Source organism: Mus caroli, chromosome 8 (assembly GCF_900094665.2).
Source record: "Mus caroli chromosome 8, CAROLI_EIJ_v1.1, whole genome shotgun sequence".
In the NCBI taxonomy this organism is placed as follows: domain Eukaryota; kingdom Metazoa; phylum Chordata; class Mammalia; order Rodentia; family Muridae; genus Mus; species Mus caroli.
The window spans coordinates 30488472-30509249 of NC_034577.1; positions in this window are offsets into that span (position 1 = coordinate 30488472).

The window sequence follows — 20778 nt, forward strand, 5'->3', positions numbered from 1 at the left end:
CCACCAAGCCATCTCTCCAGCCCCTCAGATAAACCACCAAGCCATCTCTCCAGCCCCTCAGATAAACGAATCTTGATCTTCTTCTCATTAAGACGCAAGCAACTTTGAATTTTTATATAGGATACGACTATGTCAGCATTTACTTTCAAAGGACCATGTGACTTCACTATACAGAATGGAAGAATAAATTTAAAAGTGCTCGAGCCATTTCCTTTTCTTTAACTATTTGGTTTGACTTCAGAACATCAGACTATTTTTAAGGTACCCATTTAAGGTAAATTTTTTTTAAAAAAAATGTATCTATTGTCTGTTTCTTTATAAAAAATAATGTCTTCATTTATCACTTTCATTCGCTTGGCTTTTCAGTTTTAATTAATACATAGAGGGTTTTCTGACTAGCACAATTTATGAAAATGCTATTCACAAGCTGTCTAACTTCACTGATGTGCAGAATATTGCTACTGCTGTGATTTGAGCAGTGAATAATAGGCAAATTCTGAATTGTGTCTCATTGGCTGAACAGATGATCCTAAGTTACTGTTGTCTTGACATCAAACATTGATTATGTCTTTTCTTCTCTTTTCTTCCATTTTGTTTGAGCCATTCAGGGTTTATTTTATTTCATTTCATTTGGCTTTATTTGGCTTTATTCCAGTCTCCAGTCTCCAGTTCCATTTGGCGAAGCAAAGACCTAATGTATACCAAAAGTACATTAGGGGAACGCTTTGTAACTGTTGCATGGCACGAAAGAGTTCCAGAGAGTCACTGCCATTTTGAATAGGTGGTATCCAGTTGTCTCGTGTGTCAGCATCCAGTGAACAGATGTTAGAAAGGGACAGCACACGTGGAAGCTTTACCTGGGTAGACCTTGAAGTGCTGCACATCTGTCCTGTTAGGCTCAAAACAGACCCACTTCCCCACCCCCACCCCTACCCCACCCCCCACTCCCGTCCCTAACATACACACACACACACACACACACACACACACACACACACACACAGCTGGGAACAATGTTCCAAACTGAAGTCCTTTGACAAAAAAACGGATCTTAAGGTGGGTTTCTGTTTACCAGGAACCACCCTCGATCTTTTCCCAAAGGTCAGCTACCTCTGGCAAGGGACCCAGCTCCAGTCAATTCAAACAGCCTGTGTTAGCTCACAGCCTCCACCCTGCTGACAGATAAAAATCTGCTTGCTTTTCTGCCCTTTTGTCTTCTTTTACCCTCCCCCTCTTCTGCTCCTGAGAGGGCCTTGGCAGTTTGATCCCAATAAACCTTTCTTTCTACCCATAGTGTTGTCTCGTTTGGTGTCTCACCACACCCTAGATTATATCTCTCCCCTCCCACATGCATGTCTCCATCTATAGCCATACCTGTAGGGGAGCTAGGACTTGTAGCTTGATTGAGAGAGGACACAAACACAGGAAAATTTAAGGGTGCAAGAGAAAGGAGCCCCTCATCCTGGAGTCTCGTTAAAGCCTCTCACCAGCTGAGAAACAAGGAATCTAGCGCAATGAATATTTACTGTGAAGATTGTTGACACAAAGATACTAATTTCATTCATATACAGATATTTTATGTTAGAGTAGCAGTGAGCTTGGCTCTCAAGATCTAAATGTATTTGCCATTGGAAAGGCCCTTACTCCTTTCCCCAGACATTGTCTAAAACTCTTAAACACGATCATTAACTTTGTTTACAGTAAAGATCTTCTATCTTCCTGAAGGTGTCCCTCCCAAACTGATCTGTGATATTATTTATATTCCTTATCAACCTCTTCAAAATCCTTTGTATAAAGACAATGAAGCCAGTTCTCCTTTGAGACTCCTATGCCCGCACTTGCAAATGTCTTTTTTTTATCCTGAGTATCATCTATCTTTCTCTTCATCACCATCCTAAAAACATCTATATGTAAATGCACTTCAATGAATCAATGACCTTCTCTTCCCAAACCCTACATTCATACTCTCCAGTTTCCTGTTTCTTTTAACACTGGCACTTAAAATCCATATTAAAATATCATTAATTCATTCCAACTCCACTTCATACTGGCTTTCTCAAAACCAAGAATCCTTGTTTTCCCCTAACAAAACTACTTAAAGGATCAGAATTCCTCTGACTCCTAGGAGACTATGCCTCTGCCCTGTCCTCTTTGATATGCCCTGTCTAGGAAGAAGAAACAATTTTAGTGATCAGTTAGCCACCTAAGCCCATCCTGGGATGCTGGAGTTCTCCAGTATCAAAGTGTCAAGATCTGGAGGGGAGGAGAAAATTACTGGCAATTGTGCTTATTGGAAACATATTTTCTAATTCTCTGAGAATCTTATGATTGTGTACAATGCTATCTTGATTATTTTCACTCCCTACTCCTCCCCACAACATGCCAAGATCCACCACCACCTCACTACCCTCTGTACGTCATGATTTTTTTTTTGTTTTTAAGTAATAAGCCTAATCCAGTTAGTGCTGCCTCTAATACCCACGGGTTTGAGGCCACTTCCTGGGGAGAGGGTCCACCTAACTGAGACTACTGACAGGTTGTTTCTATGCTGGTGAAATGATGAAATGAGCCTATTCAAGCCAGATTAGAATATATTAAAAGGAAGCTACTCTGGGGTGAGGGGTGGGGGTGGGGTCATTGATCCCAAGCACTGAGGCCAGGGAAGTCGCCATAGGAGTAGGGAGAGAAAAAGAGAAAGGGCTCATGAGTAGAGAGAGAAGGGAAGAAGAAGGAGAGGAGAGGAGAGGAGAGGAGAGGAGAGAGAAACCTTTGGGGGAAGGGCAGCTCAGTCCCTAGGCTGGAAAGTTCAGGGTTCGAGACAGGGTATGCCAGATAGGGAATGAGAGATGCTGGAAGAACCTGGAAGGCAGGTCTGCTTGATATGTAAAATATGAACCTTACTCCCTTTCCCAGAGTCCAAAACCAAAGAATTACACCCTACAAGAAAATTTGCTCTCCCTCTCCCTACCAAATAATAAACAGTTCCTGTGTTCTCAGCTAGGGTGGGGTCTGCGAGTCCTTCTCATTCTATGCTGGAATGTTGACTGGCTTGACTTTGTACAAGTCTTGTATCAGCAACCACAGCTGCTCTGAGTTTATACACACAACAGTCCTGTGTTGTCCAGAAGACGATTTTGTCCCTGTCCTTCCTGACTGATACAGATAACTTCAATTACATCTTTATATGAATATACAAATATATATTGTATGTACACCATATACATATATGTGAAGCTTACAACACAGTAGGTTTCCATATGGCTCTTTCAAACATCCTGCTAGTTATTCCTCCCTTACCCACTCCCCTTCCCTACCTTCTCATTCTTTTCCTCATTTAATTCTCCTTCCACATTATTCTCCTCCTCCATACCTTCTATGTTCTACTCTCCCCAATTCCTTAACATTCCCAGCCTGATCCCCAGTATTAATATCTCCCTTCCAGGTTCCTGGATTCAGTAGGAACTCTAAGTTAAACACACACACAAAGATTCCACGCTACGATCTAGGAGTGAGTGAGGGCATGTGAGATTTGTCATTCTTGATCTGATTAGCTCAGTCAGTGTTTTCTGGTTCCATTCTTTCATCTACAAATTTCATTTTTTCTTTATAGATAAGATTCTATTTGTAGAGGCACCACGTTTTCATTGTCAGCCACCATTTGATGGGTATCTAGGCTGTTTCTATATCCTAGCTATTGAGAATAGATCGTTTTTTAATATGCCAGTTCTTCACAGATTTCACTAGTATGGATCTTGCAGTATAGCTTAAAATTAAGCAAGGTGAGAAAAAACTGTGCTTCCATGTGAATTTAAAGAGTAACATTTTATTTTCTGTGAAAAGACACAGTGGGATTTTGGTAAACATTTTGTTGAATCCATAGATGTCTTATGGTAAGACCACCATTTTTATAGTATTAACCTCCTGCCAATCCACATACATGGTGTGGTCTTCCACACATCCTGGTACTGTCTTCAGTGTCTGGGAATTTCATCATCCACATCTTTTGCTTCCTTTGTTATATTTATTCAAGAATATTTATTTCAATGAGTGGGGTTATTGACATGATTTCGTTCTGAGTATATGTGTAGGTGATATGTAGGAAGGCTAGTTACTTGAGTATGTTAATTCCATAACCTGACACTTTGCTGAAAGTATATCATTAACTCTAGACGCTTCCTGGTAGTGTCATTAAGGTCTCTGATATATACACTCAGGTCTTCTGCAAGATGAGGTGTTTTGACTAATATCTTTCCTACTTGTAGCCCTCTTCCTCCTTTCCCTTGTCTGATTGTTCTAGTTAGGACTCCAAGATTTATTTCAAACAGGAGTGGCAATAGTGGGCAGCCACTTTTCCTCATCTTTATGGGAACACTTCCCATTTAACTTGATGGTGCCTCTATTTGCCATGCATATATTTATGTTGAAATATGTTCTTTTCATTGCCTAGTATTTCCAGGGCTTTTTATTTCTTATCATGGAGAGATATTGCATTTTGCCAAAGGTCTTTTCTGCATCAATTGAATTGCTCATGTGATTTGGTTTTGTCTATTTTGTGCCTAATTACTTTTAATGCTTTATAAATATTGAGTCAACCCTGCTTCCTTGGAATGAGGCTTGCCTGACCATGATGAATGATCCTTTTAGTCTGTTCTTGGATACAATTTGCAAATTTCTTGAGAATATTTGTCTCTATGCCTATTAGAGAGATTAGCTGATAATTCTCAGCCCATCCAATTCTCTGCTGCCTCATTGATTGGTTTGATATCAGGGTAATACAGGTTTATAAAGTGAGATTGGGAAGTGTTCCTTCCTTGTCTATTTTATGGAATAATTTAACTCATATTGGTGTTATTCCTTCATTGAGGGTCTGATAGAAGTGTGTGCTGAATACATCCAGCTTTGGGCTTGATTTATCTGAGAAATTCTTAAATTACTGCTTCTATGCCATGAGTTGTTGTATGCCTGTTTAAATTATTTACTTCATCTTGGTTTAACTTTGGTAAGTTATACACATCTAACAATTCAAAGGATAGGGAATCTTTGGATTTCTTCCATGTCTATCAGAATGTCTCCCTTTCATCTCTAATTTTATTAATTTAGGCCTTTCCCCCCCTTTTGGTTAATTTGGCTGTTTGTCAATTTTGTATATCTTCTCAAGAAACAACATTGTTTCATGGATTCTTTATCTATTATTTTTCAGTTTTATTCATTACTTTCTGCCTTGATCTTTGTATTGCTTTCTGTTTAGCCCACTGGGGTTGGTTTGTCCTTGCTTCCCCAGGGCTTTATGTGCATTATTAAGTTGTTCTTGTGAGGTAGCTCTGGTTTTTGAATATAGATACTTAGAGCTATAAATGCCACTCTTCAGACTGCCTTCATTTGGATCTCATAGATTTAAATATGAAATTTTCATTTAATTATATGAATTAACATTTTCTCCTTGACTTTTCCAATGGGCCATTTATTATTCAAATTATGCTTTTGAATCTCCATGAATTTGGGTATTTTCTGTAGTTTCTCTTGCCATTGATTTATCTCATTTTGATCAGATGGAGTAGATGGTGTTATTTTAAGTTTCCTACTTTTGTTGAGTCTTGTTTTGTTTCCTAATATGTGACCTATTTTTGAGAAGGTTCCCTTGGGGCGCTGAGACAAATGAATATATTTTGGTGTGTGTGTGTGTGTGTGTGTAATGTTCTGTAGATGTACATTAGATTCATTTGATCTAAGTACTAATTCCAGTGTTTCTTTATTCACTTTTTTGTACAATCTGTCAAATGGAGAGTGTCGGGTATTGAAGTTCTCCAATATTACAGTGCTGGGATTAATCTGTGATTTTAAGTTAGGTAGTACTTGCTTTATATAATTGGATGAACGTATATTTATTGTGTATATATTTAGAATTGTAACTCCTTCCTGGTGGACTGTCTCTTGATCAGTAGGAAGTAATCCTCTTTAATGATTTGGTTTCAGGTTTTTTTTTTTTTTTTTTTTTTTTTTTTATAATAAAAAAAAGCAATGACTGCTTATATCCTGGTTTTAATTTGCTTGGGATATGTTTTTCTATCCTTTCAAAGATAGTGTTTCTTCTTGAATGTAAGCTGTGTTTCATGGAGGCAGAAAAAGATGTTTTCTCATCAAACCTGCTACACTGTGTCTTTTGGTGTATGAGTTAAGATCTCAGGTACTCAGTTATTATTGGGAGGCATGTGTTGCTCACTGTCATTTCCTTGACTCTACAGTGTTTGGGTCATTGTATTGTTTACTTTATCCATCCCTTAGATTCTTGAGTGTGTTTACCTTCCTCTTCACACTGAAGTGTTCCTTCCAGTATCTTCTGTAGAGCTGATTTGGTTTTCATAAATTTTTTTAGTCTGCTTTCATCATGGAAAGTTTTTCTTTCACTCTCAGTTACGATGGATACTTTTGCAGGGTATATTATGCTAGGTTGGCAATTGTAATCTTTCAGATTGAAAGACATCCTCCCAAGCTCATTTTACTTTCAAGGTTTTCTCAGGAAAATCAGCAGTTATCCTATAGGCACAGTCCTTGTCATGTGGCAAGTGTATGTGGCAAGTGGCTTGGTTTCTGCACACACACACACACACACAGACACACACACACACACACACCCTGCTTCTAATGCACTTTCTTTGTTTCATTTAGTGTTTGGAATATAATACAGCACAGTGAGTTTCTTTTCTGCCCCTGTTTTCTGTGTGCCTCTTGTGTATCTAGATGGGCTTCTTTGCTCCTATATTTGGAAAATTTTCTCATGCTTGCAGTGACCCCCCTAACCATAAAATTATTCTCAGCGCTACTTCATAACTGTAATTTTGCTACTGTTATGGATCATAGTAAAAATATCTGTGTTTTCTAATGGTCTTAGGTGATCTCTATGAAAAGGTCTGTCAACCTTGAGAAATACTGCCTTGAAGTGGAAACTTAAGGGTCCTTTGCAAAGTTGGTTGGATGGTGTTTTGTTGATGCAAACACATGAAGGAATGTTTCAATAAATTGACAGAGTGATGTCAAATGAAACAGGCTCACTACTGAGGCAAGACCCTGATGAGGCAAGGCATGTGGAGGACACGTGATATTTGGAGGGTAGAAATAGGACTCCACAAAGTGGCAAAGACAGAGAGCTTGGCTTGCTGGTACAGCTAGCTATGCAAAGGTTGTGGGTCTCACATCTTCACTGATCTTTGCTTCCCTGAGAGAGACACAACTGAGAACTTCTCCTGCCATCCCTCAGGATGTTGACTCGAGCTGAGGCTGAAGCCTGCCTGTCTCTGCTAGGTCATGCTACCTCTGCTGCTGACCTGATATTTCCATGAAGTGTTTGTGAGTAGATTTAGCTGCCACTGTTAACCTGTGAACTGAACTGCCAATTTCCATACAACACATGGGAGTGGCTCCAAAGAACCTTTGTAAACAGGTCTACTTCACCCCCCTTCCTCCTTCCCTCCACATAGCCTTTCTTTTCTACCAACTCAACTCTGGTGGGTGGTGGGCTAAAGGGAGGTTAAAGCATTTAAGAACCATCATTTTAAAAAGGGGTTGGAAAAAGTTAAAGTTACACTGTCTTATAGGGTGTCTTATAGTGTAGAGTGCCCTCTTCAGCTGCAATCACCAACCCTGATAGTAGAGCAGCAGGAGACTACAAAGCTAACCAATGGCTGGTTTATGTAGTGCTATGCATACACGTAAATGAGGAGCAGAAGTAAGCAGTCATGGTGAGTCTAGGGAAAAGCATTAGTTAGATGAGAAGTTGCTGAGAGGGACATACATGGGAATGGGGACGGGAACAGTTGGGGCAAAGGAAAAATAATAATAGTGTGGATATGTGAAGGTTTTGGTTAATAGTTGACTTAAAAAGAGGAAGTGAAGATGCACATCCAGATGTTGTAATCAAGTCAGCCACTGGGTTTTAGGAGATATAACAGTGAAAGGAATGGGTACAGGGAAAGAAAGGGAAGGTGGGGAGGGAGGGAGGGGGAGGAGAAGAGAGCACTCATAAAAGAGTAAAGAGGGTGAACTGGGGAGCTGGTGAGATGGCTCAGTGGGTAAGAGCACCCGACTGCTCTTCCGAAGGTTCAGAGTTCAAATCCCAGCAACCACATGGTGGCTCACAACCATCTCATAACAAGATATGACTCCCTCTTCTGAAGTGTCTGAAGACAGCTACAGTGTACTTACATATAATCAATAAATGAATCTTTAAAAAAAAAAAGAGGGTGAACTGTGGATGACCATGTTCAAAGGGGGGTGAACGATAGGGGACAGCGTTGACTTGCTGCAAGGACACACAAGACTCTATAGAAATAGCTGCAAAGGACGGAGGAGAGCTGGGTGGAGATGTTGACCACAAGGATGGATGATGGAATCACCCAGAGGAGGAGCACCTGCAGTGGGAGGGAGCACTGGGTGAGGACCTAGAAAATAGATCACTGGCCCGATGCTGGTTTTCATCTTCTTGGGAGAGCCTCTGTCTTGCCTTCCTGGTTCCGGTCTGTAGAAGGACTGGTCAGGTCCTTCTCTTGTGGGCTTCCAGCCTCCCCTGTGTGTGGAGTTTTCTTGACTATATTCTGTGGGCTCTGCCTGGTGCATCCCTACAGAGCAGCTGGTGGCCTGGGCATTCATGGGCTCAGCATTGTCTAGAGCTTATGCTTATCCTTGCTGGATGGTGACCCTGGCAACAGCCAAGAGGACCTGAATACCCTACTGGCATCCCTGGAGTGGATTTCCTGGTCAGTTTTAACCCTAGTTGCCTGCACTGAAGCACAGCATTGGCTGCAGTCCTGTCAGCAACTCTAGCATGATAGAGAGTTTCTAGGTGCAACTGCAGAAGTTTACTGGGATGTTACTCATGTTGGTTTGGGGGCTAGTGAAGCAGCAGGTGGAGTCAGAGACTTTTCTTTTCCCCTTTTTTCCCCAAACTATAATCAGCCAGTTATTCTGACCTGGTATCTTGTCCACGTGGAAATTATATTTCACTCATTACACATGGTGGCTTACAACCATCTGTAACTCCAGTTCCATGGGTTCCAGTATCTTGCTCTGACTTCTAAGGGAACCAGCCATGCACATGGTGCAGATATACATGTAGAGCACATGCACACACACACACACACACACACACTCACACACACACACACTCACACACACACACACATGTATATACTCACACACACCACTAAATAAATCTAAAATTTTTTTTAAAAAATTAGGATTGCATTGGCAAAAATTGTAATAAAATATGTATGTACATGTACAATTTGTACACATAGATTATATATGTATGTAGCTATTTTCAAATTTTAGCTCTGCTTAATAAGGTTATAAACTGGGAGATCTCTGTAAGTTCAAGGCTAGCCTGGTCAGCATATGGAGTTCTGGGCCAGCAAAGGCTACATGGTGAGAACGTATGTCAAAAACTACAGAAAAAGAGAAACAAACATTATCAACAACAAAACATACACACAGAGTACAAAAGGGGAGGGCGGGGGAAAGGGGGAAGAAAGGGAGGGATGGAAAAACAGGTAGGGTGGGAGGGGAGGGAGAGGGGAGAGAACAAGAGAAAGCACACTGGAAACTAGAAAGAAATTACAATGGGATTACTAATAATCACAGCCTTTTAATTGTGCTCTGAGCCTTTTCATTCTTTATAAAGAAAAATTTTAAGACAGCCCACTGAAGTGATAGGTTTTGTTATGCACTTTCTCGAGAAATTTACCATATCTGGCACAAACTAATTTTATGTTTGGGAAAAAAAAAAAGCCAAGGGTAAATGCTGTATCCATAAAGGTAGTGGCTTCTAATTTATGAAAAGGGCAAGTCAAGCAAAGGAATGACGCCATCGATCATGTGTTCTAACAAATATTTGCAGGGCACACACCAAATGCCAGGCATTGTTCTGTGCTCTGGAGATAGAGAGCAGCGAGCCAACATGGCACGTCCTTGTTGGAGCTGATACAGTAGACAAAAGGAGAGACTGCTGCAGGCTCCCTCCTTCGTTCCTTGCAGAGAAGTGTCTAAAACAGAACCTTCTTAGGGCGCTTTAGTCCCTGTGACCTTTTGTTTGACTCTTAACAAGAATTACCCACAATTTAAGACCCACAAACTCAAAAAGTGGGTTTTCAGTTACCCGTGCTTATGTAACACCTGCAATAGAGGTTTAGAGGCTATGAAGAGGAAGTTGTACAGGAGGGATCCGCAGCTAGAGCTAAACAAACGAAGCAGCTGTATGTGTTTCTGAACTGTTTGGGAGGTTTTCTTTGTAGCGACTTAACTTTTAGTTATACGGGGACCAATTCCTCTGTCCCACCCAGGGAGCCCCGCACCCCCAGCTACACATCAGAATTCTTTGAGTAGGTAAGCCTTCCAAAGAGTCTGCTGAACTCAGAGTGAAGATCCTTGGGAACCCTGACATGATGCTTAGATTGTCACAACAGTCGTTGATTCTGACATTGAAGATCTTCTGATTGCATAGCTGTGTATTAACAGCGCCAATATTAGAAATTATACCTTTGGAAGCAATTCCTCCTAACTCAATCAGTTCAAACGCCAGAAGGATGTCCCAGGACGGATTCTATCATCACATTGTACTGTAAGGAAAACACGCAAAATGAAAGCTGGGGGAAAAGTATGAAAGGGAAGCATTCCAGCTGAGCTGAGACAGTGATGGTGAGGGCTTGAAGCTTGCCAGCCTCCCCAGAGCAGGATGCCCTGTCCTGCTCCTTCCCAGCAGCCTCTGGGGCACCTCTACAAGTTCCTTAGGCTGTGTTTTCAAATCATTGACTCTGAGACCTAACATCTGTCCCTTGATATAATTAATACCTGGACACCTCTTGTAATTTCATTTTCTGTTCTTTTATTATTTGCCCTTGATTGTTTTTTTTAAATCTACCTTGTCATCTTTCCCAGACAGAAGAAAATATAAATCATGAATGTTATTTATGAATATAATGAGCACACAGCAGGGGAGGTATATAATTAAAAGTGAAACAGCCAACACACCAGTCAGAACACCAAGAGCAGTGGCTCTTGCTAGCCATATGGAAGTGCAATAAATTCATGTGAGAAACTACAGCTAACCATGACGATTAAGCCAGTTAAGAATGTAAGAGTCCTTTAATTTTAGCCACCAAGAGTGGGCTCATATCCCCAAATCTCTTGATGCTCAGAGGTACAACATTTTAAAGAGCAAAAACCTATCATAACATCAATGTTAGATGAGAGCCAATGTCTGGTTAGGCAGAACATAGTTACCTCAGACACCACATGACAATTAATTTTGACTCATGCCTCCTTCAGTTATTTCAGCTTCAAGTTTGGGTAAACATGAATTATTTTGATTAATACCTCTGGATCATGGTCAGGGTCATGGAAATCTCAAATGTGTTGCCCAGGCAGACCAGACTGTTGCTGGGGGTTGGAGAGAGGGCTGAGAAGTGTCTGCGCAGTCACAAATAGAGTCAGCACAAGATGGAGTTACCTTGGTCACTTCGGAAGGCAGGAGCCAGCCTTGGAATGTGGTAGAATTGGTAGCTGTGCAACTGACTCTGCAGTTTTCATCCATTTGCCCAGGACTTTGATTTCTCTCCCATATTTAGGAAAGCTTCCCTGCCTGATTAGCAGAATTCGTTGATAAATTTGTTTTCCCAATTGTACTCAGTGTAAGTCTTGAATTTTTGACAGGAATGAAACTTGGTCCTTGTGGAACTGATGAGAACAACTGCCGTTTGTTTGTTTGTTTGTTTGTTTGTTTGTTTGTTTTTACAGGCCTACAGGAAGTACCTAAGGGAGTCAATTGGATATCTAAGATATTAAAATGTCATTGGGTCACTAGGAAAAAAACATCCAAAGAGACTCTTTAAAATGCCAAGAGAAAGGTAATGATACTCTCATGTGAGCGGCTTCCAACCAGAACTCTGTAAGCTTACCAGTGTGACCACGCTGGAATTTCAGTCAATAAATGTCATGTCTCAGATTACAGGAAAACAGCGATTCATTCAACAGCATGACATTTGCTGCCAGGAGAGTGGCTGCAGAACAGAACAGAGCAGGGGAAGACTCTAGAAGACTCATGTAGTAGTTCACGTAGGAAGTGGACTTGTTCAGGTAATTAGATAATAATTAGATATACTTTAAAACACACTGCTTTAGGAGTGCTACATTGCTCAAAGTCCCCTTGATAAAAACTCTGTGGTGAGAAGTACAATATTCTCTTTAAAATTCATGGTCTTATTCTAGGATTTCTTTGCTTGTTTATACATTAAAAAAAAATCTCTGGCATGGTTAATTCCTTGGGCTGGCAGAAAGAAGTCATTAACTGTTTTCACATTTTCCATCGTAGGAAAACTTTGTAGGTGTGTTGAATTTCTATTTGGGCAGGGAGAGACTCCTTCTTATTCAAAGGCGAGCTTTGTACACTTCACCACAAGGATGCCCTTCATCTTCGAAGCTTCCAGCATTTCACAATCACAAACGGTCTAGGTTGGTGTAACCTGCTGCGCTATGTAGCTTCTACGGTGTGTTTTTATTTGCAGGGCTTACAAAGCATATAATGACTATTAATGAGTCTTCCCGGGCAGTTTTTAGCTCATTTCTGGCATCCATCAACTGTTTTGCTTAGTGCGGTGAAGGTTTCTTCCAGATAAAACCTGACTTTGGCTCTGGATGCTATATTTTTCCAATGGCTATTAATCAATTTTGCAAGCCGCCTGAAGTCCTTTTTGGAGATAGGCTGTTATAAATAAGCACGAACATTCACTGGTTCATCCAGGAAGTGCAGAAGTACAGGCCAGCTGTACGTGCAAAAAAGCATGCCCAGGCCATAGGCGTGCAGAGGGGGGCAGACTGCTTCTCAGTGTGCACACAGGTCACACTGTTTGTATATCACCCTCTTCCAGGGGGTCAGAAGGGTCAAAAACAACACGTGATCCTGGAGGTTACTATCAAAACAAACATGTTTCATGAGATGCAAGCTGTAACATGAGATAATTTAAGTATATGTAGAATGTTCTCTTAAAGGGCCTCTACAACCACAGTTAATAAGACTCAACAGGGAATAAAATAAACGAGGCTTCTAACACACAGTCCTTAACAGATTTCCTCACATTTCCAGTTGAAATGTGATAAATTAAATTTCTGAGTCAGAGTATGAACATATTGTTTGAAGAAATGTTTGTACTCTACGTTAAAGGCACTGTTCACTATATTTTGTATGCTTAAAAATATATTTAAAGTATAAGTGAAAAATAATTAGGCTTGCCTTACATTGGTGTGTACAGGAAAAGCTAACTGCGGGTTTAAGACTGGGGAAATGTCATGAAATACAGAATTCTCCAAAGGGAGAAAGCTCGGGGGTAACACATTAAATGTAGCACAGACATCAGCCCATCAGAGAGAACCCGGTCTCTCTCATCCCCATCAGCAGTGTAGGGACTGAAGGTTTTGGGCTGTAATTATTTATGGAAGGCTAAACTCACCGGGACACCTAGGAGAGCTACTAACAAATCAGCTTCCTTCTGAATGGTGAGGACTGAGGTGGATGTCTTTGCCTTTGGGATGTTTGGGGAAGGACAGAAAGAATGGTACACAGAAAAAAGAAAATAGTCCAAGATTCTGGTGCGCTCCAGTCATGGCAAATAAAACCAGAAAGCAAAACTTTTCTCAGCCACAAAACAACAAATTCCCAAGTAGCGTTGTATGTGGGTCTTCTAAACGAACTATACATACGAACATATTCTATACAAACTATATTATAAAGATGTTTCATGTGAAGTAGTTCTAGAATAAATGACACACTGCTATTTTACCCATGAGTGAAGATTTTAATTGGAAAATAATCACCATGATGTCTCCTGTATAATCTGAGCATGTCTATTAGTTAAAACTTAACTCTGTCACAAGTATATGTTAGTAAGTCATTAAACCACCTCGTTCTTCAACTTGAGTGTTTTAAAGGAGCCAGGGAAATAACTCACTTGCAGGGCACTTGCCAGTATATGCACAGCCCTGTGTTTAATCCCAAACACTGCAAAAAAAAAAAAAAAGGTAGCAAACAAAATTACTTTCAAAAATGAGATTTAAAAAACCTTAAACTTGAAACAAGCAGCAAATGTGGAAAAAAAACCCAACCTTCCCTTTTAAAAAGTAGGGGATTGGGTCCCCAATATTTATATTTTTATGGGACTGTGGGACCTACAGGTTTGTCTGAAGAGTTTGAACACCACAACTTTTAGTGCCATGTGGAGTTAACTGTGTGTCTAATAATCCAGGCTCATGGACAGCAGCCATAGGATGAGCAAGCACAGGTGAAGCAATTTGAAAATCTTCAGGGGGCATCTGAAAATCATCAGGGCCCTGCATATACCTGGGCATCTTCTTTTATAATTCCAGATCTCATGGAAGGCACTATAATGGTCTGTGGCCCATTGCATCCTTATATGGAAAAAGAATGCATATTGCCAGAGGAAATTCAAAATAATGAATTGGATATGTGGCCAATTTCCCTAAAGGATCTTTCTCAGTTAATCTTAACCCAAGGGTACTCAGTGAGGTGATAGCCCAGTTCTAGAGACCGGTGCTCAAGCTGCTTGAACATTGGACTATTCCAGGCTGCTTCATTTCACCATGGTTGGAGTGCTAAGTTTCCTTCTGACAGAGAAATTGAATGAGGCGGGTGAAGAATGCTAGCAGTGTTGTATCGTCACGGATTACCCAACTTAGTGACTGTGCAGTGGTTCTATGAAAGAGTACCACAGTTTGAAAATGCACACTAACGTCTCTACTGCATATGAAAAGGTTGATCATGGCTGGACACTCCTATAATCCCAACACTGAAGTCGTAGGAAGTGATGGATCCACGGGGCTCACTGGCTAGCTGGTCTATCGAATAGGTGAACTCCAGGGTTGGTGGGAGACATTCTCGGAACACAAAGTGAAGTGCAATTGAGAAAGTCACCTTGCATCCATCTCTGGCCTCTGTGTGCACATGCACCGGTGCATAATATGAAGAGAGAGAGAGAGAGAGAGAGAGAGACAGAGACAGAGACAGAGACAGAGACAGAGACAGAGACAGACAGACAGACAGACAGACAGACAGAAAGACAGAAAGACAGAAAGACAGAAAGACAGAGACAGACAGAGACAGAGAGAGAAATGGCTAAGCTAAAGCTCAGTATATGTAATATATATCATTTACATAGCAGGAATGAGGCCATAGGTTCAATCCTTAGCACCAAAGAAAAAGAAAATATAGCCTAGATATGACCTAAAATTACAGTCTCTACGGCTATACATCTTCTCTGGGGATCCAGTGTCTACTTCAGTGATGGCACTCAACAAACTGAGATGCATTGCTATTGTATGCTAAACTAGGCCCGTCCATCATGGACATGTCAGAGACTTCAGATAGAGTGAGCCAGCTCTGCAATCTTGCACAGTAGAGCTACCCAGTGATGCAGAGAAGAGTAGCTGAAAACCAATATTGCATCAAATTGAAGCTTCCAGGGAGAGTACGTTGAGGAGACCGAATGCTGAGGAAAAGTCAAGGAGTATTGTAAGTTATCTGCATCAACAATTACAATAGTATTGGGCTGGGGAGCAATCTCAGTTTTAGCATTCTCTAAGGTTAATTATGCGTTCAGGTGTCTGTGTCCAAAGTGAGATGCACTGTCTTCTGGGCGAGCATGAGAGCGTTCACTGGGGAATGTCCATTGCCACTTAATTTTTAATCTCAAACCAAGATGCGAAGCAAGCTTTATAAACCTTTAAAACCCGGGGTTGACAACGGAATCCTCTGCAAATGAAGACACTCCAGAGGAACAGATCCAATAGGATATGTAGACACATCCAAGGAAATGCATTATGGGAACTGAGTCCAGCAATTATATAGGCTGAAGAGCCCTGGCAGTCTGTCATGTCCAAGCTGAGAGTCAGGAAAGCTGGCACAGCAGCTGAGGTTCTGGCTGACAGCCTGGGAATTAGAGAAGATAGCAGTGGCTAGGAGCAAAGTCCGAGACCCAAAACTCCAAGAGATGGAGTGACAGTGTAAGTCTTGGAATCCAAGAGCTGGAAAGATCTGATGTTGAAGGGCAAGAGAGGATGCTGCCTCAGCTCCAGGGGGAAAAAAATTTCTCTCCTCCTCCATTTTCTTCTGTTGGTGCCCTATTGGGTAATACCCACTAGGGAAGGTGAAACTTCCCCACACGGTTTAACGAGTTAAATGATGGTCTTTTTCAGAAATACCCATCCAGAAGCACTTGTTTTTTGTTTTTTCTTTTAGTTTTTTAATTTGAATTACTTTATTTAAGACAAACTCTGACTGTAGCCCAGGTTGGCTTTGAACTCTATTCTCACTGATTTTGGGGCACCATATCCGGCTTACATACCTAGTGATTGATGAACTATCTTGGCAATCAGTTGTGTTGTCCCATAAAATAGTGATTGTCCCACCATCCCCCCAAGTTATCTCTTGCCAGTCACCTGTGGTCCTCTAGGCTTAAAGAACTCAGAGGAAGACGTGGGCTCTACCACATGTAGGCTGGCTGTCTTGCTCTCTCTGTCTCTTTAGTCTCTCTAGCTATAATAGTCTCTCTAGCTACACGACTCAGTTAAGCTAGTTTATGAACCACATGTTCTAACCCTAAGCCTAAATGTACTAGACTTCTGTAAAAGAAAAACCCAAGGTAAACTCAGATACCTGTTTGAAGATAAAATCATGCAAGCAAAGGAAAATAAAACGATAAAGCCAAAGTGGACATTTCTGCCCCCAAATAGATCCTCAGTTCAACTGATAATGATCTCAGACTCAGAAATTCTAAGAATGCTGAACAGTAGAAAATACCAAGACTTCTGAAATAAGTGCTTATATACAATTTCATGAACTATGAGCCTCCCCCAAGCAGCTCAGGCCTTGATAAAACTGCTTGATAAGACAACATAGTTATGGTCGGAGGTAAAAGGTGACTGGAGACATGAAAGCATATTTTGTAATTTATTTCAGTGACATTTACTCCTAAGGCATTTCATGTGTTCTTTAAGACCCTTCAGAAGAATTAAGGAGCTTATGAGCAAACGAGTTGAGTAACATGTGTGCAAAATTCATATAAGAAACATTCCAACTTTAGTGATCCCTGGACAGAATTCGCTTACTGATGAAAGTGAAAAGAAGCTTACAAAAGAAGCTTTGTGGCTCCAACTTTGGGTCTTGGGGCAAACATCAGTGGTGCACAAATACAGTGTTGACTTTCCTCCCAAGGATGTGGCTCTTGTTAAAATACAGTTGCTGTGTTCCAGGCGATAGAGTTCTGAGGCACCGTGGCCCAATCATTTTGAAGACCTAATGGATGTGTTTTAGCATTTTGAAAGAGTTAACACTCTGATAGATGTTGAGTTGTGTATCCTTCCTGAGGTATTTCTTTCAAGGCATTTAGATATACAAAAACTAAAGTTGACTTAGTTTTTAGAGGGAATTTTATAGCATTTATGTTCTTAATCTGCCTTCATAACAGTAATACTTTGGGATTACACGAGGTTCATTACACTTCGGTATATTTCCGTGTGTGTGTGTGGGGGGGGGGATACAGGGCCATAATAACTAATTGCAAGGACTCAGTGGCTTGGTGCTCCCAAAGAAATTGTTCACGAAACAGCAGAGCCTGGAAATCCTGGTTCTCACTGTAAAGGCTGCAGGGAACTCCTGTCACCATGGCAACAGCATGAGATCGGGTTAGCAACCTAGTAACTAACTTTAAATCAAGTTTATTTTATGGGTATGAGTGCTATGTATGTATTTATGTATGTGCAGTGTGTGCTTGTCTGGTACAAGGGGAGTCTAGAATAGGGTGCGGAATCTTCTAGAACTGGAGGTCTTATATGCTCAAGCTATGCCCTATGTGACATGCAGTCTCCTGCTGCCTGTGGATCAAGATGTAGACCTCTCAGCTCATTTCCTAGCATCATGTCTGCCTGCATGCCACCATGTTTCCCACCATGACGATAATGGACTGAACCTCTGAAACTGTAAACTAGCCCCAATGAAATGTTTTCCATTAAAAGAGTTGCCATAGGGGGTGGAGAGATGGCTCAGCGGTTAAGAGCACTGACCACTCTTCTAAAGGTCTTGAGTTGAAACCCCAGCAACCACATGGGGGCTCACAACCATCCCTAATGAGACTGGACACCCTCTTCTGGTGCGGCTGAAGACAGCTACAGTGTAGTTACATATAATAATAAATAAAACTTGGGGCTGGAGCAAGTGGGTCCTAAGTGAGCAGAGGTCCTGAATTCAATTCCCAGCAAACACATGATGGCTCACAACCATCTGTACAGCTACAGCGTACTCATATACATACATAAAATAATAAATAAATCTTAAAAAGAAAGAGTTGTCATGGTCATGGTGTTTCTTCACACCAAACTAAGACACAGAAGCTTGTGAGCAGCCCGGGTACTGGGGTCCAAATCCTATTCTCTCAAGAGCAGCCAAGTGCTCTTAACTACTGAGCAATACAAATTGCTCCAGACCTCTGCACAACCCTTTGAATTTCACATTACATAAGCTATCTCACTCTGCGTCACCTTAAACCTCCCTCTCCTCTTGGAACGGCTAAGGAATTCTGTATTTCAATTGCAGATTTTTAAAGTTTACATACAAATCATATTATGGTAAAATAACCCGGACATGTCCCTTGGCATTTCTCTGTGTTTCGGGCTTGGCTGGTCCTCCACGTGCATCACTGATGTCAAGAAAATGCCTTTAAAAATAACTCATTGAGTTAGAGTTTCTTTGCGTAGAGTGGTTTGTCCTTGAACCTATGATCTTCTTGCCTTAGGATGCTGAGTACTGGGATTGATGCCTTAATTCCCACAAGCCAATTCCTTTTGCAGAATTTCTTTCCATGGATGACTACGATAAACATGTTTTTTTTCTCTCCATGCAGATATTTCAGGCTGGGTTTAATTATTGCAGATTTTAATAGCTCACTAAATCTGCTCTTAATTCCTTCTACCTCAAGCTGCTAAAAATTGCAAATCAAGTGGTAAATGGCACTGATGGTGACATTCTGGCAATGTCATCGGCAGAGATCGGAACTCATGGGACATACATTGTTTCCTGGTATGATTAGGGCAGAACTTGATGAGGGCCCTAGGGATTACTGATGTCACATGGAGTTGCAGGTTTTAGAGTCATACAGTGCAGACCTCAGTTCATAGCTTGTTGCCTAATTTATAGCTTAGGTGACTCAGACCTGAGTATCATCTAAAAAGGACTGATAATAGCAAGATAATAAAGTTGCTGTAATGATGAAAAAAATTTAGTTTTTCTAATGCCAGCTACCTATAAGAACGTGAAACAAACATGGTTTAAAGATGATCCTGGGTCAAAAAAAAAATTAAATGAGTTTACTCTAAGTGGTCATAATACCACCGATGAAGTAGGACCAGAATCAAGTTCCATGTTATAATAGAACATATAAACTTAGAAGTATTTCTTGATTTTTCTCAGGTTCTATAGAAGCTATCAGATACTGGTAGCATTTGTCCCTGTGTGGGAGGAAGGGACTCAAAAATTCAAGGTCTTTCCTCTGTCCAAGAATGGTTCTGCGTGGACGTATTTGTATATATTGATTTCCATCTTGTAAGAGCCAAGACAAGCTTTGTAAGAGAGTGAAAAGTGAGACATGTGTGGTCTTCATCTCTACTTTCTGGAAATGGGGTTTCATGAAATCCCTTTCAGAACAGCAGGTGAGTAGGGCAACGGGTCGTGTTCGAAGTTTGGAGACAATCAGTTTACAAGATGCATGAAAATCTACAACATCCATGTGTGAAATGTGCTTCATGGTACCAAGCTGGTCCTACCATTCTCAGGGAGTGTGCATGAGAACACATGTAAATACCTATTTGGTTTATAAACTGATGTCCATCCTGTGCCTTCTAAATATACTTCTTTACTTCTAAATACACTCTTAGGGAAAGCCATAGAAGAGCTAGGCTGTTTGGGTTTGGTTTTAGAATTACTTTTACAACAGAAAGTGCTCGATGTAGAAATAAAGACACTCGCCTCAGAGGGGGCCAAGGGAGCGTCAACAACATAGCAAGCTTCCTGGCACTTTAATAACCAGGACAGCTCAGGCCCCATATCTAATCTCTTACATAAGACTTATGCAAGCGGCGTGAGCCAGCTCTTTCCTGACATGATGCCAAAGCTAAGTTAGACATTTAAAGGCCTTTGCTTCCTAATATTCCGAGTAAATGTGGCACACACGCAGTTCACTTAGGCTATTTTTAAAATGCTTGGATGAACACACACACTCCCGTGTATAAACATCCTCGCCAACACAATGAAAGCTCACATTGTATGCGCTCAAGTGTGCTTAGCCAGGAGGTGTGAAGGCCAGACGGGGAGAAAGGTTTGGCGTAATTGATAATACCTTTTTAATCCTCCGAGAAGCACCCGTTCACTGGATACGTTCTGAAGACAAGCCATTACTCACTGGGCCTTTTTGCAGGACGTTGCTCTCTGTTGCAGAGAGAGCCGTTCGTCACCGTATTCACTGAAATAAGGCTCTGGATTTTAATTTTTCTCACTTGAAACAAAGAAAGTGGGTAGTTGAAAGGTTAGCTGCTCTGTGCAAGACCAAAGAGGAGCTTGCAAGAGAGATGGATTGGGAGTTCTCAAAAGATACAATTCAAGGAAATTTCTAAGGCTTCATTCCAGGTGGAATCACCTGCTCTCTCTCTCTCTCTCTCTCTCTCTCTCTCTCT